The 19,767-nt window shown below is 39.7% G+C and overlaps 1 protein-coding gene and 1 long non-coding RNA gene across 3 annotated transcripts in view; one reads left to right on the forward strand and one right to left on the reverse strand.

Annotated features, from left to right (window-relative positions):
• Positions 1-4,285, reverse strand: part of LOC124794787 — a 68,508-nt gene extending 64,223 nt beyond the window's left edge. For both annotated transcript variants that reach the window (XR_007016610.1, XR_007016611.1), the window contains exon 1: positions 3,982-4,285. This is a non-coding gene — a long non-coding RNA (uncharacterized LOC124794787). The remainder of the gene's footprint in view (positions 1-3,981) is intronic.
• LOC124794786 overlaps positions 1-19,767 on the forward strand; it is a 246,117-nt gene that overhangs the window by 69,886 nt on the left and 156,464 nt on the right. The gene's annotated exons all lie outside the window — the stretch shown is intronic.

A 19,767-nucleotide genomic window follows, 5' to 3' on the forward strand; every position in this document is an offset into this window, starting at 1 on the left:
AGGGCAGCTCAATTTTCATTATCACAAAACAGGGGGGAGATTGTCACGGATTTGGGAGATCTTCTTACAAAATTACAATTACCAACTTTCTCCTCTCAATTCCAAAACATTATGATAAAATCAGGGTGTGCACAGAAAGATTTGGATGTTCATTTGTCCCACCTGCTATTTGAGAATGGAATGGCTGAGAAATAGTAAAAAAGCTATATGGATTCTCTACGAAACACAAGTGTGAATTGCAGAGTAATCTTGTAGATTTATGGTTAAATTCCATAATGCTGGAGTTCCAGAAGGACAGATTTATGTTTAACTGCAGTTTGCTTTCCCCAATGCTCTCCTGAACCACACACATGGTTTTCCCAGTGTAAGATTTGTCACATTCACACAATATCTCATTATCCCCTGGCTTGCAACAGCTCTGTCAACTTTCACTGACCTCAGGTACAGCAAGATTTTTGCTTTTTTCTGGAGGACTAAAATCCTGTAAACTTTTGTTTTCTTAGTGTTCTGCCTCTTTTCAATGAACTAGGCAGTTAAGCTGTTGTCTTTAAGGTGTCATTCTCTTCCTTGTTTTGTGATTTACATGTTGTAACACTACCTGTTATATCTTGCTGAAATATGGGTTATGGAGTTGCCTGTTCTAGACATTTAAAGTTAAATTTGATGAAAATTTTCCTGTAAAACCTAAGATACATCCAATTGTCAAATCAAAATGCATACAGAAAACTGTAAAAGTAAAGAGGTGGTATACCCCTAGACTAGCTAAAATAAAAGGCTTTTTCCAAATACCAAATGATTAGGTCAAAAGAGCTAAGGATAGCCTATACTACAGTTATTTATGTGTCAAAAGCATCAATGGAAAGGAAGCAGAAAAAGCAAAGAAGGAAAGCAGTGCTAAATTTATTGAAGCAGCTCACAATCCTTCCAAGGCAGCACAGGAACCTACTTAATGAACATCTCTTGCTCTAGTTCTTGCAGTCCAGATGACTTTAATGAATATTTTGTAAGTGGTGAAGTTTCTAAATTTGCTATAGATCCTGAGATGTCATGGAATTTGCAGATAAATGCAGTACAGTAATGTGGAACATTGTGTATCCAAAATTCACAGTAAAAAAATTTGTAAAAACTACAAATCGTCAGGGAGCCCCAGTATTTACAGCATGCCCTGCATTATATTAAAAACAATAATCTGGGAAATTGGTCAGCCACTGGCGGAAGTAGTAAATAAAGCCTCAATGCGGGGGAATTTCCAGACTTCCTAAAAGTAACACACACAGTATCAGTTTACAATGAAGTGTCAAGATACACATCTATAACTACATCAGTGCTAGCTAGTGTGATGGAGTCGACAATGAGGGATCAAATATTAACTCATTTGGAAGGAAATAACCTTTTTTATGATGTACAGCACAGTTTCCAGAAAGACAGGTCAATGACAACAGCAGTACTTGCCATAGTTACAGATATGTCAGGGTTTTGATAACAAAGTGTCTATAGCACTGGTACTTTGGGATCTTAGTAAGGCATTCAATTGTATCCCACAGAAGACCATTCTCAACAAGCTAAAATCATTTGGCATTGGTGGAGCTCTTCTGCAAACTCTCGAATCATACATGGATAACAGATGATATATTGTATCATTGCAAGGTGCAGATTTAGATGAAACAAAGTTACAACATGGTGTGCCACAGGGAAATGTGACAGGGTTTCTGTTGTTCCTGAATTTCAGTAATGACGTAAGTACCCCTAAGCACTCATTGCAGTTTGCAGAAGACACATGCTTCTTCTCAAAAGGGAAGGGTATCATTCAGGCTGTTCAGTAAGAAGGCCAGGGAATAGTTTATCATGAATAAAATTAAAATTAATGAGTGTAAAATACAGAGGATGATATGTACACTTAGTATTACAGAAGCACAAGGGACAACAGCCATTAAACTTCTGGGCATTTTCATTGATACTACATTAACCTGGCAACAGCACCCTAAACACATGTCCCAAACTGTCGAACGGCCTGTATCTCTTGAGGAGACTAAAGTATATCATATTAAAAGAGTCCCTATTAACAGTTTACAAGGCAGTGTTCCACAGCCGTATCAGCTATGGGTTGCTGCTGTGGGACCACTTTGCAGGCTCCACTAATGTGCTTTCATTGCAAAATAAACCAATGAGGATCGTTACCTCAAGGACAAAATGGGGCATTGTTGATCAATTTTTTACTGATTAGGAGTTCTGCCTGTTTTCGGCCAATTCATATTCAGCTGTCTCATTCACACAAAGATGCATCATGAGACCTACAGAAAGAGAAATGAAGTTCATCAACACAGCACTTGCAAGAAAGACATAGACAGGCCAAGACTTCAGTTAAAGACAAAAAACAACTTCCCAATTGTGACCCTAAAATAAATGAATGCACAATCTAAGGTGATTCACTCATTACCAGTGAAGTAATTTACATCCAAAATTTTGTGCAAATTGAAAGAGCCATTACAACAGCATCAGCAACTCTGCTATTTAATTACAACTATGTTCTAGTACTGATTTGATAGTTGTGGTGTTATTGTGTAGTAGCGCTTAGCTTCAATGTGTTTTATAGTTTCCATTTTATTATCATAGTTTAAAAATATTGTATTCATTTCATTATGGTAATATTATTGCAATCTTCATGAAGCCTTTCCAGCTGTGGCTTGTGAAAAACATATAATTGGTAATATTTCTCTAGTGTTTTATAAGTTTCTTCCTCAGTATAGCCATTTGATGAACTTCTTTAGAAGGCATAAAGAAACGGGGCATTGTTGCACAGCTGAACAAGTGGTTGTGTCATAAGTTAGTATGCAGAACATCGCTTCTAGATCAGATCTAGTGGATGAAAGCAGGTTAAATGAGAAGTTTGCTAACATTGTTGAACATATGCAACTTTAATTTGCAATTAATACTATGTTGTTGAAAAGTAAGACTATTTCAGTATCATATATTTTAATGTTCGTAAAATAAGAATAAATTGTTGTAGAAATGAATCATGAAAGCAAGCTTCAAAAGTACAGGAAAGCTGCTCCTTATTTTGAGTAATATATGTTTGTTACACAAGAAGACATAACACCAGTCTGAATCTATCAACGATTGTGGCACTCTGTAAAATATACAAGTAGGAAAAGCAATAAGTAGATTGTTTTGCATGTGCAGTTGGGAGAAAATACTAATTAAGATTAAGAAATACCTCTTGTTACTGTTACTACTACCAAAAGAAAAATCACAATAAATATTATAAAGTTGCCTTACAATAAAAAGAAAATTTGAATTTGTTTTTAAACTCATGTTAAAGCAGATATTCAGATTATTTATTTATAGATTTTTTATCAGTGAATTCAGATATTATGTTTTAGAGAAAAACTACCAATAGATTTTGAGAAGCTATTTTTACTAGCTGTTCATTTGCAGTAGTGGAAAGAAAGAAAAATAAGAAAGAAGAAGAATGAGCAATGGCGGATTCGGGAGGTGAGGGGGGGGGGGCGGCATCGCCCCCTCCCCCCAAAATATTCTGTATCCACCCCTGAGAAAGAAAGTGCCCTCCTTGCTGTTCTTGGTTTGCCTGTGGCGAGGACATGTGCTGTGCCGAAAGACAGTGACGTCACTGTAAACATCCCATGAAAAGCTTCCATTGTTTATCAGAAGCTGTCGTTTTAGTTCTAATGACAATGTTTTTTCTTGGTTGATTGGCAGACGATTTTCTCCGTTGTTCTTGAGGCTGCCCACATGAGTATATATATAGTCTTCCGTAAGCATTCAAAAACGCATTAGGCCTAGGTCGTTTCTTCTCAAGTGTCACTGAAAATCACGGGACATACCTTAGGTAGTTGGTGCGGTAGCTCATCGTACAGCGCAACATGTCAGCGCAGCGATTGGTGTATGTGTGTGTGTGTGTGTGTGTGTGTGTGTAATCAAGCAAATACTAACGTAGATAGACTATTAAGATTAACAACTTACCACCTATCCATTAGTTCTTTGATAATCTGTTTCACGTATCTTCTAGTGGCCCTTGTTCTCCATACGGGTAAACCATTTTCAGGCACGATGAAGCCACCCGGAGACGTAAGGACAGAAGACGTAAAATCGTTTATTTACTTCACATGACGATGGTGTAGCATTTAGTAAGTCGTGCACTTGAGAGCTGTGGAAATATTGTGAGCAGTGAACCAAATGCGATATCAGTGAGTAGCAAGGAGAAAACAGGGATAATTATATCAGTGCAGCTATGCTGGAAAATTGCCAGATCGCAGTTTCGGTAAGACTTCACGAACAATTCCAGCTCAACTTAACGATTATTTACATATGATGCAAAATGGCCTCCGGTTCATTGTGTGACGTAGGCGATATTTTATCAGAACATGTCCTTGCCATTGGCACCGAAAAAGATGACATTTGACAAGCAGCTGTAATACATAGGGAATCTTATTTTTGCAGTTTCAGTTTGCGTAATTAGCCACTCTTCGTGACATAAAATCACACGTTATGATAAAGCTGCACTAGTAATAAAATATTCCTGACATACTTGTCCTTCATTGACCGATTGGCGTGTCGTGAATATTCGAACATAACGATGGTAAACTAGAAATAAGCGTTTTGTTGTGATATATGTGAAGTGCTGCAGCTAAGCGATCCACCTTCTTGGCTGTATCGAGTATAGCCTTTCTTGTTTCTCAAACAGCACCAGAAAAGACACCATAAGAAGAGAACTATTCACAGACGTGAAATAAGGCCAGCAACTGAAACAAAGTATCCTCTTGGTCGTTATTTCAGAAAGCAGTTGACTTGAAAATCGGTCGCAATTCTGTCAAGAACGTGCAGGATATGAACATATATATGATACAAAACTTGAATGAAATTATTTGCACCATGTGCTGAATGAACGAGAATGGCGATATTTATTTTATACGTGTAATTATTTTGTTTGGTAGATTAAGACTAATAGGCAGGCATAGAAAATAACTGCAAGGGAAACAGGCGAACAATCTCAGACAGGTTAATGTTGATTTGCGAGCGTCGAAAAACTAGTTGACGCCACAGGTTGCTTGCAGAAACAGAAGTACCTCTGACAACTATATAAGATCAGGTCACTATGGTGAGGGACTACCGAGAGTGTGTCCTGAAAGAGCAAGGAATAGATGATAATTGCAGGCAGTGTAGGTATCAATATGAGAGAATACCACACGTCATATCTGGGTGTAGAACCTTAGCACCCAAGGAATATTTGAAAAAGCATGATGAGGCCATCAAAATAATCTGCTAGAAGTTGGAACAGCATTACCAATTAATGAAAGTCTCTGCTCTATACCACAGGTGCTATCCCCTCACTGTTTTAGAAGACGAGAATTTAATGAAACTGCAGCATAATAACCGATAAAACGAACCATTGTAATAGAGTGATAAGAGAGAACAGTGCAAGTCACCTTCCTCATTGACATCGCCATGCACAAAACTCATAATATGCAGACCACCTACGATGGTAATACGGCCAAATACAGGGACCTAGCAGACAAGGTGAAAGCCATGTGATAACAGAATTCGGTGTACATCGTCGTTGTGGTAACATGGGAAACCAGCATTGTCCCAAAACAGAAGAGGCTACAGAACCTAAAATTGCATCCTTCACTCCGCTGGCAACTGCTGGAGACAGTTCTAGTGGACATGTTCGATATACGCTATGTGATCAAAAGTATACGGACACCCCCAAAAACATACGTTTTTCATATTAGGTGCATTGTGCTGCCACCTACTGCCAAGTACTACTTACCAGCGACTTCAGTAGTCATTAAACATCGTGAGAGAGTAGACTGGGGCCCTCCGCGGAACTCACAGACTTCGAACGTGGTCAGGAGATTGGGTGTCACTTGTGTCATACTTCTGTACGCGAGATTTCCACACTCCTAAACACCCCTAGATCCGCTGTTTCTGATATGATAGTGAATTCCACACTCCTAAACATCCCTAGATCCACTGTTTCCAATGTGACAGTGAAATGGAAACGTGAAGGGGCACATACAGCACAAAAGCGTACAGTCCGACCTCTGACAGAGACGGCTGACAGTTGAAGAGGGTCGTAATGTGTAATAGGCAGACCATCACACAGAAATTCCAAACTGCATCAGAATCCACTGCAAGTACTATGACAGTTAGGCTTGAGGTGAGAAAACTTGGATTTCATGGTCGAGTGGCTGCTCATAAGCCACACATCACGCCGGTAAATGCCAAATGACGCCTCGCTTGGTTTAAGAAGCATAAACGTTGGACGATTGAACAGTTGAAAAACGTTTTGTGGAGTGACGAATCACGGTACACAATATGGTGATCTGATGGCAGGGTGTGGGTATGACGAATGCCCGGTGAACGTCATCTGCCAGCGTTTGTAGTACCAACTGTAAAATTAGGAGTCAGTAGTGTTATGGTGTAGTCGTGTTTTTCATGGAGGGGGCTTACACTCCTTGTTGTTTTGTGTGGCACTATCACAGCTCAGGCCTACACTGCTGTTTTAAGCAGCATCTTGCTTCCCACTGTTGAAGAGCAATTCTGGAATGTCAGTTGCATCTTTCAACACAATCGAGGACCTGTTCATAATGCACGGCCTGTGGCGGAGTGGTTACACAATAACATCGCTGTAATGGACTAGCCTGCACAAAGTCCTGACCTGAATCCTGTAGAACACCTTTGGGATGTTTTGGAACGCCGTCTTCGTGCCACACCTCGCCGACCGACATCGATACCTCTCCTCAGTGCAGCACTCCGTGAAGAATGGGCTGCCATTCCCCAAGAAACCTTCCAGCACCCGATTGAACGTATGCCTGCGAGAGTGGAAGCTGTCATCAAGGCTGAGAGTGGGCCAACACCATATTGAATTCCGGTATTACCGAAGGAGGGCGCCACGAACTCGTAAGTCATTTTCAGCCAGGTGTCCGGATACTTCTGATCACATAGTGTAGTTCTTCAGGGTCTTGAAGAACAGAATTAAGATATAGCTTGCAATGTAAATCTCTATCAGGAACATGTAAAATGAGTGAGCCAATAATAATAATAGTAATAAATGTAAATACTACTGTACTGTCAATCTTATTAACATTGTATTAATTACATTATATATATATATATATATATATATATATATATATATAAACGTCCCTGCCGAATGGAAGTAACGAGATTTTTAAAGAAATACACGGCAGGGACAGATCCTCTTACAGGCATCACGGTTTTGAGTCTACAGAGGTTACTGGGTAGTTTCTTCCACAGACGTATGGCTGAAAGGGGAGGAGAAGACGTAGAAAGACAAATGATGGTAGAGGTGAAGACAAGATGGCGATGCGCGTATTCTACTCCTCAGAAACGGAAACAAGAGAGCTAGAGCGCCTAACATCTTTGTCGAACATGTGGGTCACCATCAACAGTGTTTCATCCATCGCTCTCCATATGAGGGAATTGGAATTTAAACCTCCACAACAGCACACGAACTTCAATCAGAAACCGTTCGCTGTCATGTGTCTCTCGTACTCAAACAAGATACTGGCAAGGAAAAATTCTTGCAGCATCGGAAAGAGCATCAGCTACGTTGAGCAGAGAGCTTCAGCAGCTTAGGCGATCTTGGCCGCAGAGGTTGGATGAACGTAAAATGCGCCTCGTATTTGTGTTGTAAACATGTGGGTACAAGTGTACTCGCAGAATCTCTACATCTTCCGGCGGGTGAATCTCTCCTAAGCCCTCGTATATCACCGGCTTCTGGTCGTATCAGTACGTGACGTCATATCTTTGTACCTCAAACAGTGCTCGAGCTATTCAGGGAAAACAATGGGTCTGGGACTGAGAAATGGTGGCGTACGATCTGGCGTGCCCACCACAGAAGTGAAGTAACATAATAGTCACTGAGCTGCTGTTGCCAGCCAGTAGGTCATTTTTCCTTCATGTATATGTCCAAGACATGCTGAAACTTTTCATCGATCGTCATGTGCAAAAAATTCCCATTTTCTTGGAGAAAAGTGGAGCAAGGTAATAATCAACATCGGGAAAGCTACCTCTCAGAATTTCCAAGTTTTCTGAATTATATTAATTCGTAAATAAATTTCTAGCAAAACTGAGGAAACAGTAGGACACAAAGTCTACAAAAAGTCCACTCACATGGGTAGATACCTTCACAGAAGGGAGCGATTAAAACATTGGTGGACCATGCTAAAGGAATCTGTCGTTCACAGTACTTTGAGGAAGAGCTTAATTACTTACAGAATAAACAGTTACTCTGAGAAAATTACAGGGAACATGTAGTGACAAAGAGCTAATTAAATGTAAAATTTTTCTCCCTTTAAAAACACACAGCTTGCATCAACAGAATGCGAAGAAAATGTAGTATTGACAGTGTTTAAGCCAGCATAAAGGTTCTTGAATATTGGAACACTGGAAAAGACATACGCCGGACGCTTGCCGCAGTAGTAGTATAAACAATCCTTTGCACGTGCGGTCTAGTGTACATAGGACCTACAAAAAGAAGCATTAACACCAGGCTTAAGGAACAAATAAGCAACTGTCTTTTGGGAAACACGGATAAACTAACAGCAGCAGTTCAAGCACTGGATCCAGGGAACCAGCAAATTAGTTTCTCCGATACTACGGTTTTATCGAGATCCAATCATTACTGTGCTATGATGCCCAGAAAGGCCATAGAAATTCAAAAGCACAAAACCGACTGTACGAGGGGCGCTTGGAAAGTACGTGCAAAGTCCGAGAGACGGCACCAACGGCGCGTATCGAGGTCATGTTTAGTTAGTAGCATCTTTGGAAAGAACGCACACCAAGTTACAGCCATGTTGGTCTATTTCTTTGTGTTTGGCATTCGTGTGAATCAAGGAAGTCGAGTGATTGTCAAAAAAATGGACGAAAAAGAATTTCGTGTGGTGATTAAACATTACTTTATGAAAGGCAAAACGCCTCAGGAGACTAAACGGAAGCTTGATAAACATTACGGTGATTCTGTACCTTCGATTAGAACAGTTTATAAGTGGTTTCAAATTTTTTGGAGCGTCCATGTGGGCACAAGTGATGCTGAACGTTCTGGACGCCCTGTGGAGGTTACCACTCCAGAAATCATAGATAAAATCCATGATATGGTGATGGATGACGGAAGAGTTAAGGTGCATGTGATTGCTAGTGGGGGTCTGATGACCTCAGATGTAAGTCCCATAGTGCTTAGAGCCATTTTAACAGTTTAATTGCTAGTGCTGTGGGCATCTCGAATGAACAGGTACATAATATTTTGCATAAAAATTTGGACTTGAGAAAGCTATCCACAAGATGGGTTCTGCGATTGCTCACGCTTGACCGAGAACGGAATCGTGTGAAGTGTTGCAAGGATGGTTTGCAGCTGTTCAGGAAGAATCCGCAGGACTTTAAGCGTCGTTTCGTCGCTGTGGATGAAACATGACTACATTACTATATTCCTGAGACCAAACAACAATCTAATCAGTGGGTTACCAGGGGAGAATCTGCACCAAAAAAGACGAAGACCATTCCTTTGGCCGGAAAGGTTATGGCAACTGTCTTTAGGGATTCGCAGGGATAATCCTCATCGACCATCTGGAAAAATGTAAAACTATTACAGGTGCATATTATTCGTCGTTACTGGACCGTTTGAAAACCGAGCTGCAAGAAAAACGCCGGCCATTGGACCGCAAAACATTTTCCATCACGACAATGCACCAGCACACACCTCAGCAATTGTGGTCGCAAAATTAATGGAAATAGGATTCCAGCTCGTTTCACATCCCCCTATTCTCCAGACTTGGCTCCCTGAGACTACTATTTGTTTCCCAATTTGAAGAAATGGCTGACGGGACAAAGATTTTATTCAAACGGGGTGATTGCAGCAACTAATAGCTATTTTGCAGACTTGGACAATTCCTATTATTCGGAAGGGATCAACAAATTAGAACAGCGTTGGACGAAGTGTATAAGTCTAAAAGGAGATTAATGTCGAAAAATAGAAAAGGTTTACCCCCAACACGTAAGTAGTTTTTATTTTTGCACGGACTTTTCAAACGCCCCTCGTAATACAGTAAAAGATGCACTGAAATTGGGCAAGTTGTGGACCTTGGTGCTAAATAAAGCAAACAGCGCCAACTATTCCACATCACTAGCTCCGTTACACACAGTGGTGCGACTTTACAATCTTGGGCAGAGGTGTGATGCCGTCACCACCCAACTTCTTGAGGAGTTAAGGCTTCTCAGCTTGTTTAAATTTTAATAGCCTCTGATGATGTCTCCAGCATTAGAACACCAAACTTTATGCACTGAAACAAGCCTTGAACCAAGGCCTAGTGCCCATAAAACAATATTCAAACTTCTTACACGGTTGCGCTGAAATATAGTTAACACCATGCAAGGTGTCCCAAACACACGCAGTCCAAATTATACAGATAGTACGGGATTCTAAAGTTAGTACCTAGAGGTAAGAAACCATAGGTCGCAAATAATTTTTTTTTTTTATATGAACGATTTACAGGTAAGAGGAAATTGCATAAGTAGCTGTCATCTTCGACTAGTGACGAAATTAACATTTGACTAACGTCGTGAACACATGGCGATTATCATCTTATCGTCGGCAATATTTTGAAAGATGAAAAACAGACAGTTTTGATGACGAGAATTTACCAAACTGACAAAAATAGAATTATAAATATTACAATCAGTTATATAAGGGCAGTCAAATGAAAACGAAACAGATGGAAAAAGTGAGTAAACTTTTAAATTTTTTATTATTTGAAAAGTAATCGCCATTACTTAATACGTATGTCCCACAGTGAGACAAGACGGCCAATGCCTCCATGGAAAAATGTTTTCAGTTGCCTACAGAACCACGACTGTTCACATTGTGCAGCTCTTCGTCCCAAGGAAATCGAAGGTCACGAATTAATTTAAAGGCACCAAAAATATGGAAACCGCATGGCGAGAGATCGGGACTGTAATGGAGAATGCGCAAGGACTTGCCAGTGACGCTTTTGCAGCATGTGGGCGGGCATTATCCTGCAACAGAATGATGCCACTTGTCAACATTCCTCCGCTTTTGGACTTGATGGCCCCCTTTAATTTTTTGCAAAGTTTCCAGCTACCGCTGCGTGTTAATAATTGTTCCGTGTTTTAGAAAGTCAGTAAGCAGTCTTCCCTTGCAGTCAAAGGTAAAAACGAATTTCCCGGAGCTGGCGTGCCTGTTGTTTCGACTGCGCTGGTAAGCCCCTTCACACCCTCCATCCCGTCCCGATCTCTCCCCATGCGATTACCATAGTTTTGTAGCCCCGAAGAGAGACATTCGTGGCCGTCGATTTGCTTAGGACGAAGGGATGCACGCCTGTGTACAGTCGTTGTTCCGTTGGCAATCGCATGAAGGCATTGACCGTCTTGTCTCTCAATGGGATAAATCTACTAACAGCATGGCGATTACTTTTGAAACAATAAAGTGTACTTTCTTTTTCCATCCGTCTCATTTTCATTTGACAGCCCCTTATATAAAAACAAGAGAAACTGTATTTGGAAATATAACGAATCGAGTACCGTAAAAATAAGTTCTACAGCTCTAATGGACATCTTGACACGTAGTGCGAACTAAAAATTATGTATCGTAAATAAATCGTAGCTACTCCCGGGAAATTACACTTCAGCTACATAGCTCAGTGGAGTTTGCGATACGCACTTAGAATATATTTATGTATTAGTAATAAATCTAAATGTTATCACACAAAAAACTTTAAATGTTTATCGAAAAGAAAACGAATCGAGTACCGGGAAAAAGCGCTATAGCTGTAGTGGGAACCACAGCACGAAGCACGAACCAAAACGAAATTAATCCTAGAGAAATCGAAAAACGCTCTTTAGTTTTACATCTCAAGTGCAGACTGCTATACGTTGTTAGTAACATACGTATGTATCGTGAGTAAATCAGTTCCGAGGAAACACTTTTCAGCTGTAATGGAGACCACGATAAACAGTATATGAATATTAAGACACAATCTGTTTTTCCTCATATACAGCAGAGGTTAAAAATTTAACTTCTCTCGAAACCAACGAAAACAAGACAAGAAGCAGCGCTAGAAATAAGTACAATTCGAAAAGTGACGTCACAGCAGCCGTTACCATTAAGCCACTGTTCAAAGCTGACGGTAAGTGTCGCAAATTCCTCTTCACCCCAATTTACACCTTATAACAACAGCTTTAGCTCATATCAACTGTTCAAGGTGACGAACGCCCGTCTTGGTTCTTGCATTACTGCATAAATTATTGTGAGAACTGAAGTATGGGTTCAAAATCATGTGGCACCATGATTTCCTCACGTTTTTTGTGATAGGGCCGTGGTTCCTGCCCCACCAGTACTCTCCACGCAGTATGATTCTTCCTAGTGTGCATTTCGCGGCCAAGCTTGACGGGGGCTCATTGATGAAACTCCTTGAAGTCAGTTATGCCAACACTCATTCTTCGAGGTCCTTGACCAGCTCACTATGACTTGAACATCCCAATTTCTCTTAAAGATCTACATATGCCGATAATTTATTCCAGTTGGGAGAAGCCCTGTTGCGAAACTTTCCTCTGTGCATTAGCTCCGATTTCCGGATCAATACGCCGTGTTGCACCGTATATTAAAGGTAATTCTACACATCCCAGTAACGAGTAGTGCTGCACTTCGACAACCATTCAAACCATTGTTGAACTGTACTGATGATTGTGTATTGTTTCTTGACGTAGCGGCAGGAAAACATATGCAATTTACAGATGCGTTCCTAGACGCATTGCTCATTCATGTCCTCGTACCGCTTGACACATTCATTCCTACCATTGATCCCTTACCTCAAAATACTCGTTAACGATTCCAGGCGTCAGTATACGTCTGTGAAACCCTGCATGAAAAGCTACTGATCATTAGACAGCAAAATTTCGAAACGTGGTTCATCTGAATAAGGGAGAAAGAATAATCTGCTGAGACAGGGCTCTAGACAATATTTTGCCCCACTTTTTTTTTCCTTTATCACATAGAACCGCTAATGTGGCTTTAAAGACTAAGCGATATGAACTCATTAGAGGCGCTATCATGAGTAAGCACCATAAACATTCTTGCCAGAAGCTTTACGGATTTTCCTATTTCAAAGCATACGAGCTTCAATTATTAAATAATTGATTATTCAAGTTATATTGCATGTCAATTGAAACCAAAAGTATGAGAGGCATTTGTTTTCCTTACTTTTGAGATGAAAACTTTGTATTTTAATAAAAAACAAATCAAAAATTTTAAAATATATTTTTTAAAATCATCCACAACTGGTTTCGATCTCCAGAAACACCATCTCTTTGTGGTAACAGATCTAAATAACAAGCAAAGAACAGTAGTATATTATCAGTTTACGTAGGGCTAAGATTTTTACTATAGGACACATATTTTTCGATAAGACTGACATTTTCGTTAAATGCATATAAATGCTTGTTATGAAAAAACCAAATTAATTACTTTAATTTGTCTTGTTTTGTCCATTTTCTTCTGACAGCATGGTTTAGTGAGTAAATGGTTAAATTTGTTGTATTTCCACTTTTTCAAGAAGTAAATAACTTTTCTCTTGCAATTTCTTTTTTCCATGTTACTTTTCTCAGAACTGTGCACCTAATTTTGTTTTCTGAAAATGGTAAATATCCGTCTTCCTTCCTTATTTCGCTTGAATTCACAATGTAGACTTCACCTATATGCAGCAATGAGTTTGTGTAGCGCATTGTTACTCTTGAGCAAGTAGTCGCTTAAGCCATTCTTGATGCTCGACTGCAGACAAGGGTCTCATTGTGTTATTGAGTCTTGTTGAAGGCGGAAGTGTGTGCAGTACAGTTCAGAAAAAAATGTCTAAGCGTCGCTAAGTATTCAAGTTAAATTTCAACAGTTAGTGCCTCAGTATGATGAGAGAGTATTTTCAGCTGATTGCAAAATACAGTATTGTTAACTGTGCGACTTAAGAGTAACGGCGAAGCCATTTAACACTCAGCAACATGTGGCGGCAGAAGAACACAAACGGATTGCAAATACTTCTAGGGGAATCCTGACAATCTTATTCACTATACTGCAAAGAACTTTGTGCAGCTTTTCTTTGTGGTGACATTCCCCTAAATTAAACAATCTAAAATTTTGTGAATTCTTAGAAAAATACCCAAGCCAATTTTCCCCGATTTTTCAACATTAAGAAAGGACTATGTCAGCCGAAAGTACGAAAAAACGCAGCAACAAATAAGACAAAAAAGTCACAATTAAAAAATATAAGTAGCAATTTATGAAACCACATATTCGATGGGAAGATATATTACAAATTCCATTGTGAGAAATTTGGAAGAAGAAAGCGCAGGCGAAAAGTTTGCTATAAATCGTGAACGTTTATAAAAAGTAAATTTTTCCATTATTTGCCTATGGGTGCCACATGCCCAGAAGGCATTAAGGACGGGTGGGAAGGGGGCACTTGCCCCTTCTGGTATCTGAGATCTAAACTTCTCATTCATTTCAGAATTCTCACGCATTTCTGGCAATGAATGTTGACATTCCTTTAAATTTAGATGTGACGCTGCCTAGGGCGATCGAAAATACGCACTACGACCTTAGCAACCAACATATTTCTTGTTGTTGTTGTTGTTGTTCTTCTTCTTCTTCTTCTTCTCCTCCTCCTCCTCCTCCTCCTCCTCCTCCTCCTCCTCCTCCTCTTCTTTTTCACAATATTCACGGGAGAAAATACTGAATCCTTAACGCGGCAGCGTTCTCGGCGCCGTGCTGTGGACAAAATGGAGCGAACTTTTACAGAACAGTGTTGAAATAGTGTCGTCAGTTTTTCTCGTACAGAAAGGCATCGGTCCAATACCCTGGCACGCAGATGCCCAGTACAACATAAATACATGGCAGCAGCTGAGTTTATTAATACGTGCCCCGTCCGTCAAGACCACCCGTCCTTGCTGCATAACAGTCACACCAGTAGTTCTCCATTTGTCTAAGGACAAAGAAGACCCGAGAGTGCTTGCAGATTCTACATTCAGTTTTACGCGGCAGGCTATTTCATTGCCCTCTGACATCTTACATTGTAGGTGGGAACATCTATTTTAATGCGTGGGCACAGATGCATCAGGTGAAACAATTATTAGAAGTTCTAAATTCTTAAGGTAGAGATGATGACCTCACCTGGAATTGCGAGTTGTTCTAAGTATATGGGTTGCAACACCGCACCGACCGCATGCTGTCGGAAAGCTACGAATTCTTCAGTTCAGTTGGCATGGCTGCGAAGTAATATGACGAATTGGAGAGATGAAGACTGACTTGGCTCAGTCCAAGCCAGCTATAAGTCGAGTTTATTGACAGTTTTAGGATGGCTCTGGACGTTTCCCACGTTCAATTTTAATTATGCTAGTCAACATAAAAATAGCATAATAAATTCATTAAAAGGGGAAGTTTTGCCAGCAAATGAAATGTTATAGGTGTCATAAAATTTGAACAAGGTAAGTGACACTTTTGTTGGCCATTTTTGTTGACATCGAACAGGATTAAACGAAAGGTTTTGAACGCTAGGCGTATTTTTTTATTTAACTGAGGCGTTTGATTGTGTTGATCCCAATGTATTGCTCCAGAAGTCGGACCATTGTGGAATACGAGGAGTAGCTCACAATTGGTTCACCTCTTACTCTAACAACAGACAGCAAAAGGTCATTAGCCAAAGTGTTGGGAACGGCTATGATGTCGGGTCTGAATGAGGCACAGTCAAATGGGGGGATTGTGGGGGGGTGCTCAGTGCTGGGGCCGCTTCTGTTTCGCATTTATATAAATGATATGCCCTCTAGTGTTACAGGTGATTCTAAAACATTTGTATTTGTTGATGACACTATAGTTGAACTTTTATCTTCGCGGCTCGCGCATGCCCGCCCAGACGCGGGAGATTGCTGCGTTGCCAGTTGCAAACGACGCACGTGCCAAGAGAAGCAGCGCCATAGTATAATATAGTTCGCAAACTTGCGTTTAGGAGGAAGCGCGCAGTTTATGAAGTAAAGCCACCACGGCCGCATTAACCCTTTCGCTGCTACACAGACGTGCTCCCCGCATTCCGCGCTGTGCGCGATTTTTTCATCACTGCACTGCTCGCCTGTGCAGACATGGTTTTCCGACAGCTTTGACACACTTACCATTCGATTTCACAAAAACTATTTGGCCTAAAAATTTGATTTTTACACATCTTCTTGACTGATACCTTCCCCTCATAAATGACTTAATTTTGTGTCGATGTTCAACGCAGTTATTGTGCAGCATTAACTGTAGTAAACCATTGCACGAAATTTTGAAGTTTGCAGAGGCGTATACTTTCCTTCTGGTCGATTTTAGTTACCACAATGTTGAGAATGAAATGTGGACAATATACCTAAATTTCAAAAAAAATTTACTGTATAACAATATCTCATTTAATTTAAGTACCATATAGGTGTCGTATGTAATGCTGAGAAATATTCCGTCTTTCGCGACTGTAATAAAAGTTTTATTTATACCAGAGTCATTTCGCTTTTTTATAAAAGGTTCTGATTAAAATTGGCGAAGTACACAAAACTGAATTGTGGACGTAATAAAACATAGAAACTAAAATATATTGTCAGTGAGCCGCAATGCGCAAAAAATTTGTTTTTGTCACAACAGACAGCAAATACTTGCCAAAACATAGATCAGTTGACGAAAAGATTGAGTATGATGATGTTGCCAAAGCAGCAAAGCAAAGAATTGCGTCAATCAAGTAGCTCGGCAATGTACGAGCTGAGAATCTGCTCTAAATAACACTTTTAATACTGTCGCAAAGAATATATTTCAATATGAATAGTAAAACAGCGACTGCGGAAGACAAGATATACAAACAAAACAGATAACATGAATATTGTATGTGTGCCTTCTCATTGTTTTTAATTGCTGTGAAAAGAAATATTGGAGGACAAAATTAGAAAAACCGAAAACTTATGATTATAATGAAGAGACAAAGAACTAGAAATTTCAAAAAATTACATTCAAAAGAATAAAATTCATGAAGTAAGACACTTCAATATTGTTTTTAAATAAACAAAATATTAATCACCGAACAAGGTTGGAACTCTAAACCTTTCGTTTAGCAGTCAAGCATCTTTGCCATTACGCTAATGCAGCCCTTCTTTCAAAATAATTCCTGGAGGACTCTAAAACATCACGCAAAATACCGACAAAAAAATGGCTCTGAGCACTATGGGACTCAACTGCTGAGGTCATTAGTCCCCTAGAACTTAGAACTAGTTAAACCTAACTAACCTAAGGACATCACAAACATCCATGCCCGAGGCAGGATTCGAACCTGCGGCCGTAGCGGTCTTGCGGTTCCAGACTGCAGCGCCTTTAACCGCACGGCCACTTCGGCCGGCAAAATACCGACAAACACTGTTGATACGACTATGAATTATTCACGTTTCGTCGAAGTACAATAGGAAATAAACAATTACCGCCGTTCTTTATTGCGAAAAAGTGGTTCGTGAGAATGATACAAACACCTTTCCTTGCTATCGCCTGAATTAGGAGGCTTATTGCTTGTTTGGTTTAATTAATTAATACAATATGAAGCAATTGGTATAAAGAATGCTTTTTCCGAACTTTCTATAAAAGAAAGTCTGCTATCAAGACATTGCTTTTGTTCAGTTACTTTATTTGTGACTGAACGTTTCTAAAACAGAAGCCACTCGTCTGTGGTCTGCACTGCAGTCAAGCTCTGGCAACGTCGTTCTCTGTTCATTGGCTGACTGTATTTTGTGCCGTCAGATGCGCAGAACGAACCTAAACTCGGCCGCCGTCGTAAATGTCGCGCACTTTAGCTTGTTAGTAAAGGATGTTGTGTGCAACATTGCCACTGTTTCAAATAGTGCAGTTCATGACATAAGTTAATGGTTTTTAGAAAATAAACTAACAGTAACACTCAGTTTTTACAGTTTCTGTCACGCAATTCAACAAAACCCGACGTTTTAATTTCGCAGAGTGGGCATATGATTAGTGAAACTGAACAATTCAAATTTCTAGGTGTTCAGATAGATAGTAAACTGTCATGGAAAGCTCATGTTCAGGATCTTATTCAAAGATTTAATGCTAACTCTCAAAGGATATTTTTGGCTCAGAAACGGGCGGTTCGGGCAATAAGTAAATAAATTGTAAATAAATTAGGAGCTGTTTGTGGTAAGTGGGAAAAGAAGTCCCAAAGAAAATAGATTTTTTTTAAAAAAAAGGAGGTATCCTATACTGTGTTCCATTGCAATTATTTTCCTGGGTGGAAAGTTCTCTCTTACGCATTTAGATTTAAATGATATTGTCCATTTTAAATATCCTTGTCTTGTGTTAGATGAAGCAGAAAAAACTTTTTCGAGCTACAAGGCTTTGTTGGCTGACAATAGGAGGTCTTATTTGAAAATTTTCACGTGATATTCATTGTGTATTGCAACTCGGAGCTTATAGATCGGATTCTAAAAGAAGTCCTAAGTTACCTGTCATGTGATTTTAATAAAAAGCTGGCTACAACATCAGATTCCATATTTTAGCTTTGGTCTTAGGTGCATTTTATTGTTAGATAAATACATTATAAAATTACTTACTAATTCACAACAGAAACCAGGTCACATTTTTATATTATTGTGCATATTTTCGTTAATTTTTGGTCCCAGCAGCGTGCATTTTGTGGCAATAATTAGGTCGTATATATCCTAGTCATAGAAGCATAGATAAAATTTAAGTGTATGATCAGATTAAAACAAAGTGAGGACGTGTTATTAAGTTATAAGACTTTTTAACGGCCATTAGCGAAACTTGGTGGAGATTACAAATTAAGATATAGCCAATTGTTGTATTATTACACAAATATAAAACGAGAACACAGGAAGGAAACGCCATCATACACAATTAAAACATTGTAACTGACGTAATTGTGTGTTCTTGATGGAAAGCTGTAATTATAAGGAATACTTTTTTCCTATTTTTCTTTGTTTTTTTCGACCAACGTTGCTGTTTCAAAGATGTTATTTGAACATCAAAAGACGTGAATAACAGTAATAGTGGAAATGGACTTGTAGCACTAAGCATTGGTCATGTTAAATAAAAAAAGGATGTGAGCGAGAGGTAAATAATATATTTTCTTATGTAATGATAACTTCATTTTGAAAAAGTAATGTAAAACAGAAATAAAACTAATTGCGTATTGTACTAGGGTAGCAGATGGTAACGACAATGTTTCTCTACCAGCAGTCGACGCCTAAGTACCATGAAGTGAATCGCCCTCGAGCGAGATATGCAGGAAATAACGGCGTCGCAGCTAAGACGCGACGTCTGACATGGATAATGCGCTGAGCAAGAGGAGCGCGCCCCACGAACGGCTGAAGCAATTCCTGTACTGCCAAAGAAGGCCAGCCGGCCAGGTCATTATGATGCACAGCAGCCAGATGCGTTTCTGGTAGCATTCTCTTTCGCAGCCACTGCATCGTGTAGGAGTGGTATGCAAGACTCATGACGCAATTCACCGCAAAGTTTCCTGTTACATCAACTCATGCCATTGCAGTTTCGCTAGAAAGTTTTTGATGGTGTCGGCTGCCATACACTCTTTGAAATACGGAAGGTAGCAGTGGTAAAATACAGGGAGCGAATGGTTATCTACGGGTTGTACTGAAACCAGAGGGCACTGGAGCCGAAGGGTAAGAAAAGGAAGCAGT

The sequence above is a fragment of the Schistocerca piceifrons genome, chromosome 4 (genome assembly GCF_021461385.2).
Source record: "Schistocerca piceifrons isolate TAMUIC-IGC-003096 chromosome 4, iqSchPice1.1, whole genome shotgun sequence".
NCBI lineage: Eukaryota > Metazoa > Arthropoda > Insecta > Orthoptera > Acrididae > Schistocerca > Schistocerca piceifrons.